Source organism: Rhamphochromis sp. 'chilingali' (genome assembly GCF_963969265.1).
Source record: "Rhamphochromis sp. 'chilingali' genome assembly, chromosome: 4".
NCBI lineage: Eukaryota > Metazoa > Chordata > Actinopteri > Cichliformes > Cichlidae > Rhamphochromis > Rhamphochromis sp. 'chilingali'.
Genome location: NC_137948.1, coordinates 8,921,790 through 8,942,228, shown reverse-complemented (window position 1 = coordinate 8,942,228; position 20,439 = coordinate 8,921,790). Strand labels below are relative to the sequence as shown.

The 20,439-nt window shown below is 40.6% G+C and overlaps 1 long non-coding RNA gene across 2 annotated transcripts in view; it reads left to right on the top strand.

Annotated features, from left to right (window-relative positions):
- LOC308396136 overlaps window positions 1-13,864 on the top strand; it is a 29,322-nt gene extending 15,458 nt beyond the window's left edge. For both annotated transcript variants that reach the window (XR_013971515.1, XR_013971516.1), the window contains one exon: window positions 7,118-13,864. This is a non-coding gene — a long non-coding RNA (uncharacterized lncRNA). The remainder of the gene's footprint in view (window positions 1-7,117) is intronic.
- Window positions 13,865-20,439: the final 6,575 nt, after the last annotated feature.

Below are 20,439 nucleotides of genomic sequence, written 5' to 3'. Positions count from 1 at the left end.
TTTAGATGGAACATGTACTGTAATGCCTCTATGCTGCTTGCAGCCCTGCCTTCTCACTGACAGGATATCCATCATAAAATGTGATAGTCTTTCATTACTCCGCTCCCCAACACCACCACGCTTCTCACAGATTACACATTCGATCCACTTGGATCTCTCTATTTGTCATGTGTGAAGTGTTGTGCTGTGGATTGCCCCCCCCTTTTTTTTTTGTCATGATGCAGTTGATGAACGCCACAGGGGGGGCTGCTAAACCTTACCTTGGCAAAGACATAAGAGCTGAAAACAGGAAGACATGACTGAAACCTTGCCTTGACTTTGATGGGTCACTACAGGAGCAAAACAGCAATGAGTGGCTGTGGTTCAGCTACAGAAACAGCAAGTGAGAGTTTGAGGGATGAGCTTAGGTGGCATTATACTCATCTGCACAACGACAGCTCTAGTGGATTGGATTTGTCTCTTTTCCAGCCATAACTCATTCTGCCCATGCAGGCACCGAGTCACAGTAGATGGAGAAAACGAGTGTCGTTTCAGTGGGTTATTGAAATGTTTTTGTTCTCTTATTTTCGTGCAAATGAATTCAGTTTATATTTGAGTGCGATGCTTTTAGCTCAAGCTGCACGATGAATGTGTCAAATGAAGTGTGTTACACAAGCTCCTTGGCCTTGGGAGGACTGTGCCGCTTTCACTGAGCAATCTTTTGTGTGGGTGTGTTTGTGTTTGTGTGCATTCGTGAATGAGTATGGTCTCTGAGTGTTTCCACATCCAGTATATAATGTGCACAAGCATTAGTGGGCAAGGAATAGGGATTCAAACTGCTTCCACAGAGGTGAGAGTATTGAAAGTTGGGTTGCCACAACAACCGTGATTGCAACTATAAATCATGTTAATGGTGCCTCTCATTGTGTCTACATCTTGATCAAATTCATGTACTGAAAAGATGATGGGGCGATGCCCAGAGTGCTGCCTAAACTGTCGGCAAAGAAGGAATGATGACAGAAGGTTCCAGTGCCAGCCGTATTTTCTTCACTGCTGTAATGGCTTTATCTTTAAAAGCTGCCCGTCACTGCTGAGGTGTTCAGAGGCAAGATGAAATGCAAATGAAATGGTTTATAGGTGCTTTCTTTGTTGCCAGTAACTGTAACAGAAGAAACAGAGTCTGTGCTTGAGATTCAAAGTGTCCTGAGACTAAGGAGAAGTGTGCAAACAAAGTGGATATAGATATGTACATACATGCTTTATATTTACAGAGAGCAAAAATACTGCAGTCTATTGTCACATGTGGACAATAGTATGTGTGAGGCGACTTTTGCAGGGTGAAAACACAAGCAAAGGCAATAATGAGTTTTGAAACACAAGCCAAGATCTTGATCTTAAACAGTACATTTGAAATTTAAAAAAGACAAAAAAATTCCAACTGAATTAAAAGCTGTGAGCACCATGTGACATGGTTAATAGTCAATATCTACAAGGGGATTTAATATCTTGATGAAAAATTAAGTTGGTCTATTGGCAAAATATGTGGCTACACTTTATACATTCAGTCAACCAACTGATTTCTCATTCATGACAATCTCAAAGCACTAATGCAGCTTGCAGCTTTTGTACCGTTGCAAACATCTTCAAGGCATTCTTGCTATGTGCAAAAGGAGACTTCTATTAGTTTGTGTTATTTGTAGAGCCAGTTGCTGCTACCGGCAATATTGCAATATTAAAGGCATTTCAACATTTAATACAGAACGCAGAAGTGTCCTTTATGCAGACGATGTGTTATTATTCCTTCAGGATCTTTATTCTCCTCTGCCACAGTCATTTAGGGTTATTGATTCATTTTCCAAAGTTTCCAGCTACTCAATAAACTAGTTAAAGTCTACCATTTTACCACTTTGACTGAATGAGGGGGTTGTGGCTGACAGTGTTATCTTCGGATAGGAAACATTAAATATATACCCATTAACTGTTGAACTTTACTCCGCTGCTTAAATAAATACAAGATGATTTGAAACCATTCCTAATCCTTCCTAAAATCAATTATCTATTTTCAGTGATCCCTACTTTTCCTAACACTTCCTGGTTTAAATCCATTAATTCATCTTTGTCAAAAAATTTATTGGAAAAATACAGAAAACTGATGGTCGACCAAGCTGCTTTCACTGCTCTGAGTTCAGTTATCTTCACTTTGTGTAGAAGCAGAGATGAGCAGTGATTATTCCACAGTGCACGTGCGCAAACAGCCAGGAAAAGCTGTTGGCCTCTCAGCTTGACAAGCTCAAGCCATTATTAATGGAAAATAGACTCGCCCGTGTAAGTGAGACATGCTAAAAACGTCAGAAGAATTGGAGTTAAGTGGAGGCAAGTCTGCTTCCAGAGATAACAGCCAAGTATGACCACAAGATGGCAGCAATTTAAACCATGGATCCAAATATGCAAGAAGCCTCATTACAGATTGCTGTTGGAGAGAGGAATCACTTTCATTTCAGGTCCTTTTTAATGTCTATTTGTAGATTCCAGTGGCAGAACACCACTGACATAAATGTATACATTCAGAATCATATCTGCTTCAAAATCTGAAAAGCATAAGTGACACATGCTACATAAATGCAAGCTATTATATCTATAAACAGTTACCATAGCTGGGAGTTCAAAAGCTTTAAAAAGCAACATATCATATATATTGTTTTTTATGCAATACAACAGCATCCCTTAACCCTCACGCCACAAGGCTGCAGTACAAAGCATTCCACTAACAGAGACTCCCTTTGAGCTAATTAGAAATAATTAGAATTATTATGTCATCTTAAGATTCAGTGTATCCAATTGTTATTGTTTTCTGACAAACCATAAAGCAATTTCTTTTCTTTCTTTCTTTTTTTTTTGCGCTTTTGCTGATCAGTAATTAAGCTTTGACAGGTCAGCCATGCTGTGTGTGTCCCTCTACTTGTTTGGCCCAAATAATGAAATATTAACTCAAGCACTGTTTTTGTGTTCAGTACGTTCATGTAGCCTTTATAAAAGCAATTATTCATCTATCAGAATGATGCATCATCAGTCTGTTACGGAGATAAAAAGTAATTATCTTTAAATTTCCATTTTAAAAAATTAACCCAATGTCATGGTCCTGGGTCGGTGACCCAGCGCTTTAAGTTTATTATTATCATTTTCCAATTTATTATCATGATTATTTTCGTTTGAGTTCTACGTGTTATATTCGGTCTGCCTCTGAGTCTGCATCTGTATCTCTGTCTGTCTATGGTGTCACCCCGTCTGTTTCTGAATCTGTCTGTTTAGTTCAATGTCTTGCCACAACTTCTGAAAAACCACATGCCATTTCTCCTCTTTAGTAGCTGGATTTGGAAGATAACTATGCATAGGCACATGAAAAGGACAGAAACAGAGACAGGTTGTATGCTGGGGGGGATTATTTTCTGATTTTGTGAATGAATACCTCAATAGCATCAGCCATTATGTGTCGTAGCTAAGACAATACTTGCAAGCACAGGAAGAACATGCAAACTCTACAAATGAACTTCTCTGGCAGCTGGCAGATTTACAGTTTTCTTGCTGGAGGTCCTGAAATACTTTAAAGTGCCTTTATAAACTATCATTGAGGACAGTGATCATTGAGAGAAGGGAAAAGTTTGAACATATCCTCGTAAAGGTTAGCCCCCTGATTTCAACACAATACATTCCACTTGTAGAGCAGATTGAAGCCAGAGACACTGCACAACCAACAAAGCCTAAGGGTGTTTGCAGTGAAGGTCTGGGACAGCAGACCACAGTAAGATACAAAGCATCTAGTATCTTCCTATTTGGGGGTCATCCACAGCATAATTTTTAACAAATTACTAAATAGGATAATTTTGTGTGACTGCATGCATCTCTGTAGCTATACACATAAGAAAGCTTTAAAATGAAATGTTAGCAGGAGTTTGTTGCACACAAGTCTCTTTGTATTCATGTGAAGCTAGCTAAAATAAAACTCCCACTTAGCAATTGAATGTAGTATCAGTTTTATTTCACACTGAATGTGATGAAGCTCAGAGCCTTAAAAATGTGAAACTGTTCAAATGCTCTGGCTCTGGACTACAAGTACTCCACTAAATGAGATTTTAGAAAAGAAAAGAATGGTGAGATAGATGGAAAGAAAAAGTACGTATTAGGTTTAAAGAGGTAAGTGCTCACATTCTGAAGTAACTTTTTCCACAAGCTAAGGACCACAGAGGAGAATACTTCAGGGCTAGTTGTCATTTATTTACTGAGCACAGTGAAGGAGGAGGCCCATAAATCAGAACGAGGCAGTTAACATGGGTTGGTGCTCCGATAGTGGCCGTCTAAAGGGCAACACTGATGATTTAAACTTGGATTCGCTCTTATTCCTGATGATATTTTTTCAAGTGTCTTCTTATTCCTATTGAATTTAAAATTTCTTTTAAATGTATGTCAGTTTGGATAAGTGCCCTACTTATATTATGTGATGTGATTTGTTGGAGCCCCCCAAGTAAGTCAAGGTCTCAAACAATCCATTTTAGCTCCTTTCCCAACCTCCGAGCCAACTTTTTCTGATTGTCTGCCCCTCACAAACAAAAGATTTGCACAGCATGTAAGTGGGGATTTTGGGTTCACAGAGCTCTGTGTCTGAGATGGCCATATTATAGATAACTGTTCTCGTTACATCATACAAAGCCAAGAGCATCAAGAGTAAAGCTATCTGAAATCAAGCATTTAGAGCAGTCGAAAGCCTGAGCTTTTCACTGACCTCGTTATGTGAAACTTTTGCCATGTTTGAAATGAGCATTCATCTTCATAACATTACGTGTCACAGATGAATAAGGAATCCTAAGATGATCCCTGTAACCACATCCAAAAATATTCAAATTGTTGACTGATTTTGAGTTCGCCTTGTCTTGCAGGCACTGACGAGATTTCTTTTTCTAATTTGTCGTTTAAGCACTTCATACAGCTACAAGATAAGCTTTGCAGCCATATGCAAATGTGTTTTCAATAATTACATGGCTTTCTTGTATGGGATTTTCTCACAATGAATAGGTTCACATAAGGCTTCCATTTGGCTGCGTTTTATCACCATAGAAACTGTGTTTAGCTGCTAGGCCATGTAAGTCTTTTGTTTTTACAACATCAGCTAATTGTTTTCACAAGGATAACACCATAAGTGATATGATGTTTCCAATTTACTGTCTGCTTGTATGATAACATTATATGTCTGGAGCCTCAATCTGCTATCACACGTCTTCCTCTGCAATTATCCTAGAGGTGTGTTGTATCAAATGACTTTACTTCCATTTGGCCATTATGGATATTTTCAGACATGCAGCTCAACCAAAGCTCTTGGAAATCAAATACTGGAGCCTGAGGTGATAGGAAGGAGAAGTGAATCAAAACAGCTCAAATTCTAAATAATTTCTGCCCTCATTGAGAGCATATATTGATAGGCAATGATGTGTGTGTTAATTTGACCAGAGCTGTTTCCCCATGGCCAGACCAAGAGGCACCCGCAGTGAGAGTAGGGAAGAAGAAAGGGAGAGAGCTATGAACAAGGCGTGAAAAACAGTGGGTGGGGGTAGAGATAGCTCAGGATACAGAGAGAAATTCAGCAGCCGGGAAATGGATGAGAACGCAGATAAGGGGAAAATGAAACTGTGCAAGACATCAAGGGAGTGAGTGAAGGAACGGGTGGAAAAAGGTGTTTGAATAACAGAATGGGTGAAGTGTGGAGAGACGGGGTAGGAGTAGCTGGGATGAGATGAGATGAGTCTGTCTGGACTCGAGAGATGGATTAGTGTGTCTCCTGCTACCTGTGCGGGGGTCAGTGTTAAACTGCAAGGGCCAGATAAGGGCTTGGCAATAGCTTGAGTGTGGGCAAGAATTGACTGGTTACCTCATTGATTTAACTGGGAGAGACCACAGAGCGATGAGCAGAGTTCATACTAATACAGCTGTTTATCAATGTGTCAGGGCCTATGCGGAGCCCACCGAGGCCCGTGTGTGTGACCATATCAGCTGAGCTAATGGTGCTCGTTTCAACAGAAACTGACAAGTACTAGAGTCATCAGACACTACAGTGAGAGCTCAACTTTGTTTTCTATTTTTTATCCCGGATCTTGGAATGACATCTTTGAATGACATTCCAAAACCCAGATATTTATTTGTTTCTTGATAACATATTTTGAAGTGCGCAGATGTGTTATATAATAGTTATTCAAATACACATGTAGTCTGCACATAACATGCATGTTTTTTTGACATGTATTACAAATGCATCAGGGAAATTTGGTAAATATCCAAACATCTTAAAGACAGCAGTTATTCTGGTATAAAATTACTTTGAAGTTCAGATTTTTGATTTTTCTTTTCTTTTCTTTTTTGCCTGTCCTGTTTGGATCTTTAGCCATCAGAATTGTTGTCTGAAGGCCAAGAAAGATGCCAAGTGGATTTACTTTACCAAGTGGATCTTCATGGCCTTGCTATATTGGTCCATTTGATTGACCTTTATTATAATTATGTATTTATTTTATTTTCGTTTTTTAAAGACGGGACAGACATGACTGGGGAATAGGACAGGGAGAAAGAATGAAAGAAAGAGAGGGAGGGAAAGAAAGAAAGAAAGAAAGAGAGAAAGAAAGAGAGAAAGAGAGAAAGAAAGAGAGAAAGAAAGAAAAATAGAGGGGAGAAGAGATGGTGAGAAAGGGGGAAAAAAAAGAAAGAAAAACAAACAAAACACCTGGATCACCTGTATGGAGATAAAAAACCAGAAGAGAAAACAAACAACAAAGAGCAACATAATAAAAACAACACCATCACAATAAACTAGCTAACAATAGATAACAGTAGATACTTTTTTAATTTCACCTGTTGAGGATGAAAAAAGAAAACAAGCAGAAGAAAACGAGAGCAATAGAATAAACAACATCACAATGATATATGGGAATATAACTGTAAATACTAAATATTAAACATTATTGTGCAGCACGTAAGATCGACAGCACACAGTGTGCTTTGAGGTAGGAGCCAAAAAAGGGCGTCGTTTGTGTGTGTGAGCACCCGTGTGTACACCTGTGAGCATGAACGCGCTTGTTTTTTTTTTTGTTTTTTTTAAAAGGTTCCTTCATGTAATAATCTGCTAGAGGGTGTGGGGGGGCCACAGCCCCGTCCTCCAGGGCATGAAGCAGGTATGGAGGAGATCAAAACTCCAGACATCCAGAGGCCCCCAGAACACAAGAGACCAAGGAAGACCAACAGAGGGGCAGCGGCGCCACTGTCCCAGAAAGAGCTGAGGAGAGTCCCAGATGAGGGCTCACTCAGCAGCCGCGGAGCAGAAGCCAGGGGGAGTTGCAGTGACGCGCCCGTGAGCTCCGCCGGCAGCCAGCTGTGCCTGAGTGACCGAGCCCCAGGCCAAGAGGCCGAGGGCACCCCACCCACGAAGTGGCCCGAGCGAGCCCCAGGCTCCAGGCCCCGATAAGCAGCCACCAAGGAGTGAGCCAGTGTGTACCTGGACGCCCATCCCCAGACACAAAGAACCACCAACGCACCGATGTCTGAGGGCGTCTGCCACTGGCAGAGGAAGTGGTGGTAGGGGGAGATAGGCCTCCATACCTTGGAGTACCTGAGATGTCCCCAGAGAGGTGGCGCCTGACACCCAACCTGACATATGGACACAGACAAACAGGCACACACAGATACAAACATCCATTCCCACCCTCATGCTCTCATATGCAATTACTCAACACTCACCTAACGTGGAGACAGACATAGAGAGACACTGTACACACGATCACACTCCCCAAGTGTACTCTAAGCCCCGGTTCTAGGTACCCTTGCCCCGGGAGGGGGAAACTGCACCCAGACCCAGGTGGTGTTACCCTTTTTCCTGGGATGGGGAGAAGCAGACCGCCCCGACTCCGCAGCAGCAGGGAGGCCCCACATTCCAGACCCCAGTCAGACGGCTAACTTCTCCTTCTAGCCCCCCCGCTCCAGCAGGCCGCAGAGAACGGGGGTGTGTGAAGACTCCAAACCTCCCTCCGCCCGCTCATATGTAATGTTGATGCATGTGTGTTCTAAGGTGCCTTTAAAACCCAGGAGGGCATGGAGCTACCTGCCAGAGAGCAGCAGGTAAGCGCATAGCCCCTCCTGCTAGCCCTCAATGTCTACGTGTATTTAAAATTGAGAGTTGGGCAACGACGCCAGGGGTGAGGTGTACACCCTGATGGTAATTTGGATTCCGTGTAGCGTGCCCACCCCCAAGATCCTATATGTATGTGTTATGAGAGTGTGAGTAATGTGAATGTCTAAGTTGTGAGATAAAATTGAGGCACAGGAAGCCAGAAGGGGACAGGGGGGATGCCTCCCCTGCACCCCGGTGACACATCTTTACCCCAAGGCCCTGCATGTGTGGGTGATTGTGGTGGAGCTGGAAGAGGGAGGCAGCTGGAGATGGGGAGGGAAGGAAGGGAGGGGCAGACCCCAGATTTTTGATTGTAAATTATCCTGTGGAGCTACTCTGCAGAGGGGATGAAGCCTATCACATGGGTCATGGAGCAAGATGCAGGCTATGCCCTGGACAGGCGGCAGGGACAACAATTTGTTTTCCACCAACGACCAATTTAGAGTCACTAGTTCATCTAATAGGCATGTCTTTGAACTTTGGGAGGAAACTGGAGTAAACGGAAGGAACTCATGCAGCTATGGGGAGAACATGCAAACTCAACACCAAAGGCCCCAGCTGGCCAGTGGATTTAAACCCAGGAACCTCTTACTGTGAGATGGCAGGGCTAAGCACTACACCACGTGCTGACTCAAAATCAAAATAGTCAAAATATGTTGCATTCTGTAAGTCTGGAAAATATTCTGATGTCCGTGGTTTTATAAATATTTGGAATTAAACAGCTGTGTGCTGGAGTCTAGCTTGCATCCTGGCTTAATGTTTGCTATTCGTGTAGCATAAACAATGTAACTATACAGCAGTATCTCAATATATCAAACAAGCAAAAGAGCTGCATGACATATTGGCAACAGATTGGCTTCCAGTTGATGTAAAAACCTACTAGTAAGTTTTCTACTATTAGAAACATTCTTTAGTTAGCTAGTTGGATTACTTTTACTGCTCAACCGCACTGTTGCTTCACAGCAAGAAGGTCCAGGATTCAAATTCAGCACGTGGTCCTTTGCATGCTCTCTCTGTGTCTGCATGGGTTCTCTCTGGCCCACCGTCCAGACACCCAGTTACCAGAGATAGGTTAATTGGTGATTGTAAATTGCTTGTAGGTTTGAATGTGTGTGTGGATAGTTGTGTGTCTCTGTTAGCCTTGCTAAAGTCCAGGATTTACTGTTTGTCTTGTCCTATGGCAGCTGAAGTGGAAGAAGATGGATGGATGGATGGATGGATGGATGAAACTCTACGTCTATTTCGCTTTGTGGGAATACCTCCATTTGCTTGTCAAAATCGAGATAAGACACACTGCCTAACACTCTAATATCGGTACACTACATAAGAAGCTGTAGCCGAGATATGGTTAGGTTCTTTTACCATTAGAAAAAGGAAGGAGAGATAAATGTAAGCCTGGAAATGAACTGAATTCCATTTCCTACTTTATCGCCTTCTGTATATACAAACGTATAACAATCTGAATTATCTATAAAGTTTAAATCGAATCCAGAGGAAGAAGCCATAATGAAAAATGGCTCTAGGACATGTGTGCAAGACTTTGCATGCACAGACAGTAAACACACTAAAACAGAGGGCTATTCTCAGCAGGGCGAAGCCTTTTATTTCTTGTTCCGGGACTTGTCCCATTCTGACATTTGTTTTGAGGGCGGTGGTGTCGGTGCAGGGCAGGTGGTGGGTGGTTGATGCTTGGAGAGGAACAGCCCAGGGTAGGATGTCTATAATTACATATTGATTTCTTGGGGGCTGCTGTTCTGCTAGTGTTGTGAAAGTGCAGAATAAATCACTCGGCCTCTATGATAGCTGAGTATTTATTCTCTTTAATTCTGTTTATGGTGATCTTGATTCATGCCCTCCAACCCTAGACATGCCTCAGTGCGGCTGCCCACTTCATGTCAGAGACAGATGATGGTACATGGCTGTGAGTTTGTGTCTGTCCTTATGTGTTTTTATGTGCAAGTGTATGGAAGTCTTACAGACTAGTGGCTGGTTTATGCATTAACAAGTGAGCGTGCTGATGGCCTTAAAAAATGAAGACCCTTAGGGTTAAATGATGATGAAAGTCAGTGATCCTTATCTCAGCCTGAGAGAAACTTGGATGCTTACTCTTTTTAGTAAAACAGTGTCTGAATCATAATACTGTGTTTATCCCTCATCCTACATATTGGGGTGCATTTAGACCACAGCATTATATTTTTGTCATATCTCAGATTTTTTTCTATCATTCCAGTTCTGGCTTTTTGTTTGTTTGTATGACTTTGTCAGTCAATTTGTTCCTAATGGAACAAAACACCGTTGTTTTTTTTATTTCTGCTTTTATTGGTGCTTTTTAAAACTGCAAATGTTTTGGGTCCCAGTGGACTTCAGGGAAAAGCACCAAATTAAACCTATGCAGTTTAAATAAATGGAAGTGTTTATTCAGTTAATGTTTGCCGTGAGACATAATTAATGTCACGCAGTATCAAGAGGGATAGGGCTACTCTGTCAGTCATTTTAAAAATGAAACGTCTCCACCCTTCTGGAAGGGAAAATTCCCTTTCGGCTGACTCAGGATCTCGTCTCTGCTTTTTGCAGATGATGTTCTTTTGCCCTGATCAGGTGATGACTTCCAATTTACACTGGCAAGGTTTGCAGCTGAGTGTGAAGCAGCTGGAATTAGCATCTCTCAAGCCATCCTCTGAGGTCCTCTGAAAGTATGGAGTACCCACTCCAGGTCAGGTATGAGTTGCTGCCCCAGGTGGATGTGTATAAGTACCTTAAGGTCTTGTTCATGGGTGAGGGGAGAGTAGAGCTGGACACTGACAGACAGATGTTGTACTGCTGTGGTGACGAGAGAGCTGAGCTCGAAAGCAAAGCTGTTGAGTTACAGGTCAGTCTGCTCTCACCTGTGGTTGTGAGTTGTAGGTAGTGACTGAAATAATAAGAATGAGAACACAAGCAGCAGAAATAAGTTTCCTCCGAAGGATGTCTTAGTAGAGCAGCTACTCCTCTTCATCAAAAGGTGTCAGCTGCAGCTGACCAGAATTCCTCCTGGACACCTCGTAGGTGTTTCTGGTATGACCTTCCACAGAGAAGGCTTTTTGGGCAGACTCAGAACACGCTGGAGAGATCTCTAGGTTACCTGATGTTGTGTATGGAGCAGGGCGATATGACCAAAAATATTTATCAAAATTTGCGATAACGATATAACTGACGATATAATTGACACTAGACAAAATACTTTACAACTCCACAATTTTATTAGTGCAAAAAAAACATCAATGTATTTCCACTTAAACAAGCAGCTGTTTATAAAGTTATATAAAAATGTAACAGTACAAATGCAAATTCCTTGCTGGCAGTTTAACCAAAAGGCATTTCCAGTGGAAACTGACTGACATATCCTCAGCATAACCATGTATAATATCCGCAAAACTTAAAAATAGTATATATACACACACAATACGGTAATATTATGTTGAAGCACAGTACGTATCACTCCGCGAGGTGCCTGCCTACGATAGCCGTAATGCTCCGACAATCCATCAAGCGGTGCGGGTTCCTAGCTTAGCAAAGTCGTACTGAAACATTTGAAAGATTTTCGAGCGCCGTGTACATAAACTCGTTTCGAGGTCAGTAAACACAACCAGAATTCATACATAAGGCACACGGGATTATAAGGGGCACTGTCGATTTTCAGAAAAATCAAAGGATTGATTTTAAGTGTGCTGTATTTTACAAAACACACAGTAATAACGACGGCCCGCTAGCATGCGCTACCAAAAATAGTGCTTTGTTGTGTATCTGACGGACGAAAGCTAAACCAGTGCCACACCACTGAAGTTGCAGCATTTTTACAAACCAGTTCTGGTTCATCTGTTTCATTCAATGATCCGCTTTCGCCCTTCTCACTCTCCGTCGCCGCCATGCTTTTTCCGCCATGTGCGTATGAAAACAAAGGCTCTGCCCATATTCTATCGCAGTATGATATGGCCCAGTCCTAGCTGTGTATACATTTAATATTGCTTTGTTTCTGATTTGTTTCATTACATAAATACGACATAAATAATGTTTAAATGAAATTACTGAAAAAATAGTTGATACCTGAATTAAAGGCTAGCAAACAGGCTTTTAAGTAACAATGGATAAAAGCTACAAGTTATAATCAAGTAAAATTTACAAATTGTGCAAATAATTTTGTAACTAAGCAATAATTATAATAATATTTTTCTCTATTGGTTGACATTAATTGCACAAACAATAATAATAATCTGAGAAAACATATGTTTTGATATCATAGTTGGTTCTCGCAGTAAATTATTTTTTGCGTCCCCGGGGACTCATTAGTAGTTTGTGTATGTCAAATATGTCGATAGGATGAGAGTTACACAATGATATGAGAAGAGCAGTAAAATTTATAGTAGTAAAATAATTTGGCATGGTGCAATGGCAAGCTGTGGTATTCATTGTCACTGTTAGGTTAGCTCGAGGGCAGCAATCATCAAACTGAAATTAAGCTGATGATGCTTTCACTGTCACTGGCCAAATTCCACTTTTATACAGCTAGGGGTTTGGAAAGCAAGCATGACAATGTAATAGCTAATATAGTGTACAGACAGTTAATCACATGCTAGTCTACTACAGCAGCAAAAGATATATATGAATATATATAATGAGATCCTGTAAAAGAGAGTATTACATTAAAAGGTTAGAACACAATAAAGATAACACAAGAGATATATGGAATGTATTAAACAGAATAATCAAAAATGAATCAAGGAATAATGATTACCCTGGGTACTTTATAGAAGGGACAAGAAGTATTAATAACATGGAGGAGATAGTAAATGGCTTTAATGAATTCTTCGTAAACATAGGGCCAAAACTGGCAGAAGAAATAAAGGTTGATGGAATAGAAAGGGACACTGGTGAAAATATTGAAAGGAATAGTAGCTCAATGTTTTTAAGAGCAGTGGAAGAGAAAGAGATTTATGACATGGTTAGAGGACTTAAGAACAAAACCAGTACAGACTGGAATGATATTGATATGGTAACGGTAAAGACAGTTATTGATGGTATCGTAAAACCATTAAAATATATATTCAACTTGTCGTTTCAAAAAGGAGTTTTTCCACAAAAAATGAAAGTTGCTAAAGTTATTCCCATTTACAAAACCGGTGAAAGACATAATTTTACAAACTATAGACCAGTGTCAATACTCTCCCAGTTCTCTAAGATACTGGAAAAACTCTTCATAAAAAGATTTGACAGTTTTGTGGAAAAATATGAATTAATGACAGATAGTCAGTATGGGTTCAGAAACAACAGATCAACAGCTTTGGCACTGATAGATCTAATGGAAAAGATAACGGAATGTATGGATAATAAGAGGTATGCGCTCGGAGTTTTCTTAGATCTAAAGAAGGCGTTTGATACTGTTAATTATGAAATTCTATTTAAAAAACTGGAAAAGTACGGGTTTAGGGGAGTGGTTTTGGAATGGTTAAAAAGCTATGTAGGGAATAGGCAACAATATGTACAAATAAATGAATATAAATCTAATTTGATGGATATAGCTTGTGGAGTACCTCAAGGTTCAGTACTGGGTCCAAAAATGTTTATTATGTACTTAAATGATATCTGCAGAGTATCGGAGATTTTAAAGTTTGTAATATTTGCAGATGACACAAATATACTGTGTGCAGGTGGGGAATTGCCACAGGTTTTGGAAATGATCACACAGGAATTAACGATATTAAAGAAGTGGTTTGATATAAATAAATTATCATTGAATCTCGATAAAACCAAATTTATGTTGTTTGGAAACCAAAAGAAAAACATCGAAGTAGAAATATGTGTTGACAATGTATATTTAGAAAGAGTAAATGAAATAAAATTTCTTGGGGTGATCATTGACCACAAGCTCTGTTGGAAGCCACACATTACTTATGTTCGGGGGAAATTGGCACGGGGCATTGCCGTCCTGGGAAAAGCAAAGCATATGTTGGATCAGAAAGCACTGCACATTTTATACTGTGCTTTACTACTGCCATATATGAGCTACTGTGTAGAGGTCTGGGGAAACACATACAAAAGTAACACACAAACAATAACTATAATACAGAAAAGGGCCATTAGATTAATAAATAATGTAGGGTACAGGGACCATACAAATGCACTCTTTGTCAAAATGCAAGCTATTAAATTCCAAGACTTGGTGAAGCTTAAAACAGCGCAAATAATGTATAAAGTAAGAAATAAATTGCTTCCCAAAGAAATCTGTAAATTGTTCATAGAAAGAGAAGGTGGGTATAACTTAAGAGGGAAATGGAATTTAAAAATACAAAGTGCTAGAACAACTTTAAGAACTATGTCAATCTCAATTGCAGGAGTTAAATTATGGAACAGTCTAACAGAAGAAATAAAAGACAGTCAAAACATAAAACAGTTTAAAGTAAAATATAAAAACCTAATTTTAAATAAGTATAAGAATGAAGAAAACGGGGTTAACCCAGGACGGTAATGTTGCTGGAAATGGTGTTGCGGTTCTTTTTTGGTTGTTGTTTTGTTTTGGTTTGTTGTTTTTCCATAACTTGTGTATCTGCAAATATACACATTCTGTATTTTTCATATGAAAGAAACTATACTGTGGTGGGGCTTGCTAATTTCTTGTTTTTGATTTATGTATGTTATGTTTTGTTTTACTTCATATGTTTATATGTTTCATATGTTGTTTGTTTAATTTAAGACAAAAAAAAATTAAATGAATGAGAGGTAAAACTTGAGGGGGTAGGGACAAATAAGTAAATACTTCAGCCTACTCCTTTTCAAACAAATAATGGAATGATATTTTGTAATCATTGTGAAGGCACATGTTTGAAATGTTTGAAATAAAAATGAACTGAACTGAACTGAATATATATTTGTGTAAAATGCATTTCTTCGCCCTTTGTCTCTCTTTTCTATGGAAAAGTTTGAAACACATCTATCTTGAAAGTGTAGATGGAGGCAAATATTTCAGGGGACCAATGCAAAAAGAAGTTATTTAACGGTGGTATCTTTAAATTGTGCACATAGAAGTCTGGAAAAAATATTCAATTGAAACTATCAACAAGTAAAGTGAAAGTGTGGAGAAAAGAGTTTGAGAGAGAGAAAAGAACTGGTTAACTGCCTTCGGAGCTCTTCAGCTTGCTGTCATACAGGATGTCTGACTATGGGCCTATGATACGCTGAATTGAACAAGAATTAAAGGGAGAGATAGAACCAGAGAGCTGGGAGAAGCCTGACAGGGGTATGAACACGAGTGAACACAGAAATGGTAAGGCAGGAAGGAAGGAAGAGTGAAGGAGTGAACGCTATATTGCCAGTAGGCATTGGCATTTAAGATTTATTATGGGCAACCGTGCCTGTTTCAACACGGAGAAACTCAGCTGTCACCCTGATATATGACAGCAATATTTCCCTCTAAATTCTGATGGCCTACAGTAATTTGGTATTTAGTAAGTGATGTTTAACAATCCTTTTTCTTTTTCTCCCTCCTGCTCTTTGTAATCTACACAATGACATGCAACTTTTAGCAGGTACTGTAAATAAGCAAGATAAAGACTATCTGGGTTTATTTGTATTGGGGGAGATATCGTTGTTGGCTCCACAAACTCTGTTATTTAATATGAAACGACATCAGGTTGCAAAGGCAGGTGCATTAGAAACTGGCTTTCAGGGATTTAAAAGAACATCTACAACGAGACTTGACAGTCATGCTGCTTGTTCAGATAGGTGGCATGATTTAAACAATCTATGAAACCTGAGCTGCTGTTCACAGAAACGTGTGTAGTGTCTAACAAGGGGATTTCATGCATCTGTTAGACGCTACGTCAGATTCTGTGCACAGTAGCTCTAGATTGTGCACAAAAACATACAGTCCAATGAGGGGATTTCGTATATTTCACACATCTGTTAGATTTAACCCTTTAAACCCTAACCTAATTTACCCTTTAAACCAGGGGTGGACAACTCCAGGCCTTAAGGGCCGGTGTCCTGCAGGTTTTAGATGTATCCTTGATCCAACACAGCTGAATTAAATGGATAAATTACCTCCTCCACATGTCTTGCGGTCAGTGTTGGGGAGTAACGGAATACATGTACCGCCGTTATGTATTTAAAATACAAAATATGAGTAACTGTATTCCGTTACAGTTACCGTTTAAAAAGGTGGTATTTAGAATACAGGTACTTTGTTGAAACAAAGGGATTACACGGCGGTATTTTCCTGTTTCATATTGTCGCGGGTCAGGACTGTTTGGGTTTTGTTTGACAGCTATGTTCTGTTGTTCCAGGCGGCAGCGTTATGGTTGCCATGGTTACAGGGTGACACGCCCTCTCTCTCTCTCTGCGACTGTGTTTCCTGGGTGAGAGAGTTCCTTTTTGTTGTTGTTGTGCTAAGCTAATAGGCAGAATGCTACAGGCATAGCCCTAAAGAATGTAGCCTCATGGGCAGTGTAGTCCGTGCTGCAGGGAGAATGGACTGCCATACCTGTTATGTGTCTGTCAGCGCGAGGAGGAAGAAAAAGGAGAGTGGAAAAGTACGAGTTGTCATTGAGCAGAAACGGGAGCTGGAAGCATGAAAATATAATAATAACCACTGCAGCCAATCTGTAGTGGAATACATTTTAAAAGTAACCTTCCCAACACTGCTTGTGGTTCTCCAGAGGCCTGGTAATGAACTAATGATTTGATTCAGGTGTGTTGACCCAGGCTGAGATCTAAAACCTGTAGGACACTGGCTCTTGAGGCCTGGAGTTGTCCACCCCTGCTTTAAACGTTAACCCTTTAGACCCTCACCCGCGACGGGTGAGGGTCTAAAGGGTTAAGGAAAAAATACTTTACCTTAAGATGTTTTAAGTAGTAGTGGGTCTTTTTTCTTTTTGAGCCTCAATGTTGTTTTGTTGGTTGGTCCCCCACTTGTCTAGTAGTTTTTAGTAGTATTTATTTATTGTCATTGTCAAGAACAATGAAATTGCGTTTGGGGCTTCCATACAACCCAAAAAAGAAGAAAATAATAAATACCCCTTAAAACCCAAGTGTACATATTTAACCCAGTGTGACTCCAATGCAATAAGACAATCCTTAGCAATAATGTTCGTAGAAATTCAGACAAAGACCTGAGAAACATGACAAAATACAACAATGCAACCCATTCAATATTATTGTACTGTGAGATATGATATCAGATATGATAGTTATCTATTTAAGAAAGAGGGGGGGGGGGCAGGAGGGGGAAGAGAATAAAGATATGATGCACCAATGCAGACCAGTTCATTGCTATTAAGAAGTTGGATATGGTTATTGTCCGTGAGAGGGGGGCAGAGAGTTCAGGAGCCTCACAGCCTGTGGATACAGGCTGTTGGCCAGTCTGGATGTTCTGGCCTGTATAGACCTGTACCTTCTCCCTGAGGGCAGCAGATGGAAAAGGTGGCGCGCAGGGTGATGTTGGTCCCGCAGGATACTGTGCACCCTCCTCAGACAGCGAGTGGGGAAGATATTACTGATCTCTGGCAGACTTGTTCCAATAATTCTGCCAGCTTCTTTCACCACCCGCTGGAGTGCTTGCTGATCGGCCTTGGTGCAGCTGGGGAACCACACTAGAAATCCATACGTCAGAACGCTGCTGATGGCACAGTTGTAGAAGTTCAACATCAGAGATCTGGGAATGTGTGCGCTCCGCAGATACAGGCCATTTTTTAATACATTTCGACTTGCCCTCATATTTCACCCAGTGGTCCACAGACTTTTATATTTGGTTACAGTTAGACATCACCTTGACCTAACATCACACTAAGTTAATGTTAGGTCATGGTGAGAATTATGGTTTTGAATGAACTGTCTGATTAGTAGTAGTTTTTACTGTATCTATCTAATGCTACCTGTAAACATCATGCCTTTTGCATTTGTCTCAACTATGAGCATTCACTGTAATCACAAAAAGCAAAGTGTGTTTTGGGATTTTTAAATTATTATTATTTTTATGTATAGGACTGCATGGCACTGTTGGTTTTTTTGTGTGTGTTTTATGTGGTTCTCAAATCATAAAATGTTAGATGATACGATAAAATTTGAGATGATAAGATCTGCACCATGCACTTTATGAATTTTTTAAAAAGTTGGTGTAAAATGGAAAGACACTAACTATGAAGAATACTAAGAGCACGCTCATAGCTGCTAAGTGCATTTAGGTACAGTATTATCCCCATATATGTCACACATTTTAGCATAAATTTGGAGCGCTGTACAGAGACACTTTAGACATGGGACAATAGACTTGAAAGTTACACTTTATGTCATGTTTACATTTTGTATGTCCTGCATGTACAGGACATTAAATTGAGATATTAAACTTTTAGGCAGAAACCTAAAAGACTCAGATGAAATGTTTTACATATATTATTTTATGTATAGCCTTTCAAAGCCAATCTGTATCTATGGCTTTGCAGTTGTGGTTTGCATTCACTTGACATGTGAGTGTGTAACACACAGAGTTTCTGCTTTTGTTTGCGAAGTCAAATTAGCATCTTCAGCTGTGTCTCTTGAGCATTCAGTAGATTTATCTGGTGCTGTCCGCTAGAGGCATTTTCCCAGAAGATCTTCATACCAGTGAAGCACAGGCCTTAAATCTCAAATCAGTGTAGCTGCAGTCTTTGCTTTGGGCTACGTGGCATTGATATGAAGGCAATTCCAGCCTTCTTTCATGGAGGCTGCTGTCATTCAGCCCCAAGCAAAGTTCCACACAGCCCAGCATGGCAAACCTCTGCTGGATATCTCGCATTTTCTCATCATCATTCCTCACCTGGGGAGCTGCATCCAGCCATGGATGCATACACGACAAGAAAGAGAACGAGGGGCGAGAGACAGAAAGAGAAAGAGAGATGAAACTTTCATGACACGCAGGGTTGGTGTGGGCAACCACAATGAAAATTCAAAGGTGAACTTTTCTCCAGGACTCTCAGTGATGAGAGTAAAGACAGCCTGGAGAGGTGCGAGGGAGGGGAAGAGGGGCTGGGGGAGTCAGTGAGTGAAGATAGCCCCTGGATGTGATGAAGGAAGAAGACAGAGTTTATCGCTGGGCTTTTAATCCCACTATTCCTTTTTAGTATACCCCCCTTATCTTCTCTTTATTCCCTATCGCCTTAATTTTTCATTTATTTCATCCACTTTTTCGTTTTGAACTTTCTGTGTTATATTTGTTCTCCACCAATGCTGCACATCCTCCCCCGGATGTGGTAGGTGTGAGAGAAAGTCTGACCACAGACCGAGGGAAGCATCAGGAGACTGGGTTGGGAGGTGGCAGATGTCTCAGTGGAGATCTCTGAGGACATCGCAGTCTCCATGCAGTCTCCACACACACACACACACACACACACACACACACACACACACACACACACACACACACACACAAGGAAGTATATCGGCTCCACTGTTCTCTCTCTCCGCATCAGCTTGTCTGTCTCCCTCTTCCAGGAAATGTGCGGTGCTGTGTTATGATCGATGGGTTGCGTTCGGAGACAGAGCAGCCCCCACTGTTTGTTTGTCTCTGTTACGCATGGCTGCAGAATGACAACTGGGACCAGTGCATGGCTTTGAGTCTGTCTGGCAAGAAAAGTTGGGCTCCTTTGGTTTAACTCATGTTTTGTTCCAAAAATGGAAAGAGATGAGAGTTTCTGAGTGTTATGTGGCTTGGCTATGAATGCCCTTTGGTAAACCATATTCACAAAAGGCACTTGGGGAATTTTGAATATAACACGTTGCTCCTAAAATTTATGTTTGCCAAGCTCGATTTTGCAGCAAAAGAAATCAATAGAACCTACTGCGTATGTGTGTGTGTGCGTGCGTGCATGTGTGTGCATGTGTGTGTGTGTGTTTGTGTGTGTGTGTGCTCCAAAAATAACAGTCTATTGTGTTAAGTAAAAGTAGAAAAGGACAGAAGGGAGGGCAAGAGATGTGTGAGGATACTAGTGTCTGGAATCATAACTCATCTGTGTACATGCATTCATGGTGTGTGTGTGTGTGTACCCACATGCATTGCCAAAGCAAGAAAAATGAGCAATCAGCAAAACACAATCACTCACAGAGACATGTTTTCGATCTCAAAGTCTACCTCAGGAAATGAGAAGGATCTTATCTGAGTTCATCTGTTAATAAAATCTGCCTTTAAAGCCAAAAAATTAAATTCAAGCATTTACCGATAATGACTGAGGATGATTCACCGATTCACTAATTACCAT